Genomic DNA, 7,488 nt, shown 5'->3' on the forward strand with positions numbered 1-7,488 from the left:
AAGAGAGGGAGGGAGGGGGGGAGAGAGAGATAGTGTGTTATACTTACATTTGCAGCGGCATCCACCAGCCAACATCCATCCTCTTCATCCCGCTCCGTGTGAATGCACGCCTCGCCCACCGCAAGAAATGGCTCTGCACATCCATTCAATGCAAGCTCCACAGCCGGATTGAAGACAGCGTGATCACCAAGGACTTTTATAGAATCCAAAATGACTAAGGGTGTAATTCAGACCTGATCATAGATGTGCAAAAAAAAACGCCCATCTACGATCAAATTATTTGACATGCGAGGGACGCCCAGCACAGGGCAAGTCTGCCCCCCATGCCGGGTCCTGCCACCCCTGCACACATGCGAAAGCATCGCACAGTGGTGATGCTTTCACATGTTTCGAGTAGCCCTCTGGCTAAACAGCCTGGCTGCCATGTTTTTGGTTGCAGCGGCATGTGATGTCACGCAACCACCGCGACTCGTCCCAGCAACGGTCCTGACGTGTCACAGTTGTCCGGACCGTGCCCCTTAAATGGAGCGTCAACGCCCCATTCCTGCCCTACTCCAAGTCTTAAACTGCGTTCGGAAGAGAATGCAGTTTAAGACCTGCACATGCACATACAGGCACACACACATGCGCAGATGTGCAAAAATCGCTTCATAGTGATTTTCGCACATCAGCGACCGGGTCTGAATTAGGCCCTAAATATATTAATTTTCCATGGAACAATTAAAGTCATGCTACAGAGGTTTCTACATCACAAGTAGTTTATACCTGCTGTATTGGTCATGAAAGTTGTTTTTGCAGCTAAGTTGCTCTATCTAATGTACGTATTATTATACTGATCAGTGTGGACTGCTTCGCTTCTTACTTAGTTTCCATTGTGGCAAGAAAGTTACTATGACTGCAACTCACTGTGGTATCTCAGGGGCATATTTATTAAATTACATTTGCAGGAAATCCCCCGAAAACAAACACAAAATGTAATTATTCCCAGGGGGTATCTAGGGGATACAGGTGAAACTCAGAAAATTAGAATATCGTGCAAAAGTTCATTTATTTCAGTAATTCAACTTAAAATGTGAAACTAATATATTATATAGTCTCCATACATGCAAAGTGAGATATTCCAAGCCTTTATTTGTTATAATTTTGATGATTGCAATTTACAGTTTAAGAAAATCCAAAATCTCAGAAAATTTTAATATTACATAAAATCAATAAAAAAAGGATTTTAAATACAGAATTGTCGGCCCTCTGAAAAGTATGATGATGCATATGTACTCAGTACTTGGTTTGGACCCCTTCTGCATGAATTACTGTCTCAGTGCTGCGTGGCATGGATTCTATCAGCCTGTGACACTGCTGAGGTGTTATGGAAGACCAGGATGCGGCCTTCAGCTCTTCTGCATTGTTCAGTCTCATGTCTCTCATCTTTCTCTTGGCAATGCCCCATAGATTCTCTATGGGGTTCAGGTCAGTTGAGTTTGCTGGCCAATCCAGCACAGTAATCCTATGGTCATTGAACCAGGTTTTGGTACTTTTGGCAGTGTGGGCAGGTGCCAAGTCCTGCTGGAAAATGAAGTCAACATCTCCATAAAGCCCCTAAATCAACACAGACTGTGGAAACTTCACACTGTACTTAAAGCAACTTGGATTGTGTGCCTCTCCATTCTTCCTCCATACTCTGGGACCTTGGTTTCCAAATGATATGCAAAATTTGCTCTCATCAGAAAAGGGCAATTCCATTGTGACAGACACGACATATGATTCACTGCAAGAATAATGATGATTATTTTTTTCATTAATAAAATATCAGAAGTTCTGCAAACTATGCTAGTTATAAACTATAATCATTCAGTTAACTGTTAAAGTAACAGGGAAGTTTAATTCGGTAATTATCAGAATTATACAGGTACAAATATTATGTGACAGACACGACACTGAACGGGAACACAAATTCAGGATGAGTATAACTTCCTTCCAAATCTTCCAAAATATGAAACCTACAGTTCCATGACTTAACACTGAGAATGATAAGAGTTGTTGGCTTGGTTGGGTAAAGAAGATAAGAAATTTCAAGTATTTGTAACTATTTTATTAAACATTATTCCTGTGTAAGACAAGACATAGGAATTGTGACAGACATGACATGTTCCAAAATACTTGCAAAAAACATTTAAATCTGTCAATTAAACTACATCATTATCAAAGCTAACATCTTGAAAATACAGTGTAAGCCTATTATCAAATTGTGGCTCTGGTAAGATTCTTATAATCTGGTGTGTATCAATATTAATATAAGGACAATTACATATCTGTAAACAGTTGTCAGATAAGGCACAAAATCACCACAGCATTCCACAGATTGCCATCTTGAATAAAATAAGAATTTACTTACCGATAATTCTATTTCTCGTAGTCCGTAGTGGATGCTGGGGACTCCGTAAGGACCATGGGGAATAGCGGCTCCGCAGGAGACTGGGCACAAAAGTAAAGCTTTAGAACTACCTGGTGTGCACTGGCTCCTCCCCCTATGACCCTCCTCCAAGCCTCAGTTAGGATACTGTGCCCGGACGAGCGTACACAATAAGGAAGGATTTTGAATCCCGGGTAAGACTCATACCAGCCACACCAATCACACCATATAACTTGTGATCTGAACCCAGTTAACAGCATGATAACAGAGGAGCCTCTAGAAAAGATGGCTCACTACAGCAATAACCCGATTTTTTGGTAACAATAACTATGTACCAGTATTGCAGACAATCCGCACTTGGGATGGGCGCCCAGCATCCACTACGGACTACGAGAAATAGAATTATCGGTAAGTAAATTCTTATTTTCTCTGACGTCCTAGTGGATGCTGGGGACTCCGTAAGGACCATGGGGATTATACCAAAGCTCCCAAACGGGCGGGAGAGTGCGGATGACTCTGCAGCACCAATTGAGAGAACTCCAGGTCCTCCTCAGCCAGGGTATCAAATTTGTAGAATTTTACAAACGTATTTGCTCCTGACCAAGTAGCTGCTCGGCAAAGTTGTAAAGCCGAGACCCCTCGGGCAGCCGCCCAAGATGAGCCCACCTTCCATGTGGAATGGGCTTTTACAGATTTTGGCTGTGGCAGGCCTGCCACAGAATGTGCAAGCTGAATTGTACTACAAATCCAACGAGCAATAGTCTGCTTAGAAGCAGGAGCACCCAGCTTGTTGGGTGCATACAGAATAAACAACGAGTCAGATTTTCTGACTCCAGCCGTCCTGGAAACCTATATTTCCAGGGCCCTGACAACGTCTAGCAACTTGGAGTCCTCCAAGTCCCTAGTAGCCGCAAGCACCACAATAGGTTGATTCAGGTGAAACGCTGAAAACCACCTTAGGGAGAAACTGAGGACAAGTCCTCAATTCCGCACTGTCCGAATGGAAAATCAGATGAGGGCTTTTACAGGATAAAGCCGCCAATTCTGACACGCACCTGGCCCAGGCCAGGGCCAACAGCATGACCACTTTCCATGTGAGATATTTTAACTCCACATATTTAAGTGGTTCAAACCAATGTGACTTTTGGAACCCAAAAACTACATTTAGATCCCAAGGTGCCACTGGAGGCACAAAAGGAGGCTGTATATACAGTACCCCTTTCACAAACGTCTGAACTTCAGGGACTGAAGCTAGTTCTTTTTGGAAGAAAATTGACAGGGCCGAAATTTGAACCTTAATGGACCCCCATTTCAGGCCCATAGACACTCCTGTTTGCAGGAAATGTAGGAATCGACCTAGTTGAAAATTCCTCAGTCGGGGCCTTACTGGCCTCGCACCACGCAACATATTTTCGCCAAATGCGGTGATAATGTTTTGCAGTTATATCTTTCCTGGCTTTGATCAGGACAGGAATGACTTCATCCGGAATGCCTTTCTCCTTCAGGATCCGGCGTTCAACCGCCATGCCGTCAAACGCAGCTGCGGTAAGTCTTGGAACAGACAGGGTCCTTGCTGGAGCAGGTCCCTTCTTAGAGGTAGAGGCCACGGATCCTCCGTGAGCATCTCTTGAAGTTCCGGTTACCAAGTCCTTCTTGGCCAATCCGGAGCCACGAATATAGTGCTTACTCCTCTCCATCTTATAATTCTCAGTACCTTGGGTATGAGAGGCAGAGGAGGGAACACATACACTGACTGGTACACCCACTGTGTTACCAGAGCGTCTACAGCTATTGCCTGAGGGTCCCTTGACCTGGCGCAATACTTGTCGAGTTTTATAAACATGTGGAAGACTTCTGGGTGAAGTCCCCACTCTCCCGGGTGGGGGTCGTGTCTGCTGAGGAAGTCTGCTTTCCTGTTGTCCACTCCCGGAATGAATACTGCTGACAGTGCTATCCCATGATTTTCCGCCCAGCGAAGAATCCTTGCAGCTTCTGCCTTGCCCTCCTGCTTCTTGTGTCACCCTGTCTGTTTACGTGGGTGACTGCCGTGATGTTGTCCGAATGGATCAACTCCGGGTGACCTTGAAGCAGAGGTCTTGCTGAGCTTAGAGCATTGTAAATGGCCCTTAGCTTCAGGATATTTATGTGAAGTGATGTCTCCAGGCTTGATCATAAGCTCTGGAAATTCCTTCCCTGTGTGACTGCTCCCCAGCCTCGCAGGCTGGCATCCGTGGTCACCAGGACCCAGTCCTGAATGTCGAATCTGCGGCCCTCTAGAAGATGAGCACTCTGCAACCACCACAGGAGAGACACCCTTGTGCTTGGTGACAGGGTTATCCGCTGATGCATCTGAAGATGCGACCCGGACCATTGGTCCAGCAGGTCCCACTGGAAAGTTCTTGCGTGGAATCTGCCGAATGGGATTGCTTCGTAGGAAGCCACCATTTTTCCCAGAACCCTTTCATTGATGTACTGAGACTTGGCTCGGTTATAGGAGGTTCCCGACTAGCTCGGATAACTCCCTGACTTTCTCCTCCGGGAGAAAACATCTTTTTCTGGACTGTGTCCAGGATCATCCCTAGGAACAGAAGACGAGTCGTCGGAATCAGCTGCGATTTTGGAATATTGAGAATCCAATCGTGCTTCCGCAACACTACCTGAGATAGTGTTACACCGACCTCCAACTGTTCCCTGGATCTTACCCTTATCAGGGAATCCTCCAAGTAAGGGATAACTAAAATGCCCTTCCTTCGAAAGAGTATCATCATTTCGGCCATTACCTTGGTAAAGACCCGGGGTGCCGTGGACCATCCATACGGCAGCGTCTGAAACTGATAGTGACAGTTCTGTACCACAAACCTGAGGTACCCTTGGTGAGAAGGGTAAATTGGGACATGAAGGTAAGCATCCTTGATGTCCCGAGACATCATGTAGTCCCCTTCTTCCAGGTTCGCAATCACTGCTCTGAGTGACTCAATCTTGAATTTGAACCTCCGTATGTAAGTGTTCAAGATTTTAGATTTAGAATCGGTCTCACCGAGCCGTCCGGCTTCTTCAGGCTCTGTAAGGGGGCCGGCGGCGCGGCTCTGGGACCTATCCATGGCTGGGCCTGTGATCGGTCCCTCTGGAGCTAATGTCCAGTAGCCTAAGAAGCCCAATCCACTCTGCACGCAGGTGAGTTCGCTTCTTCTCCCCTTAGTCCCTCGATGCAGTGAGCCTGTTGCCAGCAGGACTCACTGAAAATAAAAAACTTTTCACTAAGCAGCTCAGGAGAGCCACCTAGTGTGCACCCTTCTCGTTCGGGCACAAAAATCTAACTGAGGCTTGGAGGAGGGTCATAGGGGGAGGAGCCAGTGCACACCAGGTAGTTCTAAAGCTTTACTTTTGTGCCCAGTCTCCTGCGGAGCCGCTATTCCCCATGGTCCTTACGGAGTCCCCAGCATCCACTAGGACGTCAGAGAAATAATGCTGCCAACTTATGATTTATGAAAAACAGGTGTTTATCATCTTTGGTTTTACAAAATATTAACTTCAGAGAATATAAATTTTCACTACAAGATTAATTGTGGCCACTTTCAGGAAAAGATGTTCTGGTTGACATAATCATGGAATTACCCAAAAGAGGACCTTGGACCACTGAGCAACAGACCAGTTTCTTTTTTCTTTAGCCCAGGTAAGACACTTCTGATGTTGTTTGTTGTTCAGGAGCGGCTTCACAAGCGGAATACGACATTTGAAGCCCATGACCAGTATCCGTCTGTGTGTTGTGGCTCTTGATGCACTAACTCCAGCCTCAGTCCACTCCTTGTGAAGCTCCCCCAAACTCGCCTGACCTGGCATTGCCAAGAGAAATATGAGAGACATGAGACCGGACAATGCAAAAGAGCTGAAGGCCGCTATTGAAGCATCCTTGTCTTCCATAACACCTCAGCAGTGCCACAGGCTGTTAGAATCTATGCCATGCCGCATTGAGGCAGTAATTCATGCAAAAGGGGCCCAAACCAAGTACTGAGTACATCTGCATGATTATACTTTTCAGAGGGCCAACATTTCTGTGTTTAAAATCCTTTTTTTATTGATTTTATGTAATATTTAAATTTTCTGAGATTTTGGATTTGTGGTTTTCTTAAGCTGTAAGCCACAATCATCAAAATTATAACAAATAAATAAAGGCTTGAAATATCTCATTTTGCATGTAATGAGTCTATATAATATATTAGTTTCACCTTTTAAGATGAATTACTGAAAGAAATGAACTTTTGCACGATATTCTAATTTTCTGAGTTTCACCTGTATCTTCCATTCTGGCTTGTGCCCCATTTCTGACTGTAATAGCAGTCCCCATAGGTTTCTAAGGGATCTGCAACAATATGAGATTTTTCTAAGGTTCTCAATGTGATGCACAGTGCCGTTTCAGCAGCCTAGGTGCCTGTTCTCAGTGGTTACCTCAGGACACCCCTGATATACAGTGCCCCTCTTTCTCATACATCCTAGGCCCTGAGCAGCTCTGATCCAAGCAACTGCCGCTCACTTCCAACTGTCACTGGTCATGTGACCTGCTCCTGACCTTCAGAAATGCTGCCGAGTCTGCTGAGAATTATTTGCCTGTGTAATCACATGTACATACTCTGTAGCACGTCACACATAATACCTCATATAGCAGGGTATTGCATATGTATATAAATCATATTAGATAAATATTGCCATAACTATTAGACATTGCCTGCAAATAGTTATCATTTTTTATGTGTTTAATGTAGTTGTATAGATAATAGAGATGTGCGCCGGACACTTTTCGTGTTTTGTGTTTTGGTTTTGGATCTCGATGATTTTTGAAAAAACATAAAAACAGCTAAAATCACAGAATTTTTGGGTAATTTTGATCCTTTGGTATTACTTACCTCAATAACATTCATTTCCACTCATTTTCAGTCTATTCTGAACACCTCACACTATTGTTTTTAGGCCAAAAGGTTGCACCAAGGTCGCTGGATGACTAAGCTAAGCAACACAACTGAGCAATACAAACACCTGGCCCATCTAGGAGTGGCACTGCAGTGGCAGACAGGATGGCAGTT

General features: G+C 44.7%; 1 long non-coding RNA gene across 1 annotated transcript; it reads right to left on the reverse strand.

The window, feature by feature from the left end:
* Positions 1-1,111: 1,111 nt before the first annotated feature.
* Positions 1,112-6,932, reverse strand: LOC135051132 (uncharacterized). Its single transcript, XR_010242058.1, has 3 exons — positions 6,701-6,932; positions 6,026-6,243; positions 1,112-1,765 (listed from the first exon to the last, which is right to left on the reverse strand). It is a non-coding gene; the product is annotated as an uncharacterized LOC135051132 (long non-coding RNA).
* Between the last annotated feature and the right edge of the window lie 556 nt (positions 6,933-7,488).

Source organism: Pseudophryne corroboree, chromosome 2 (assembly GCF_028390025.1).
Source record: "Pseudophryne corroboree isolate aPseCor3 chromosome 2, aPseCor3.hap2, whole genome shotgun sequence".
NCBI classification, from domain to species: domain Eukaryota; kingdom Metazoa; phylum Chordata; class Amphibia; order Anura; family Myobatrachidae; genus Pseudophryne; species Pseudophryne corroboree.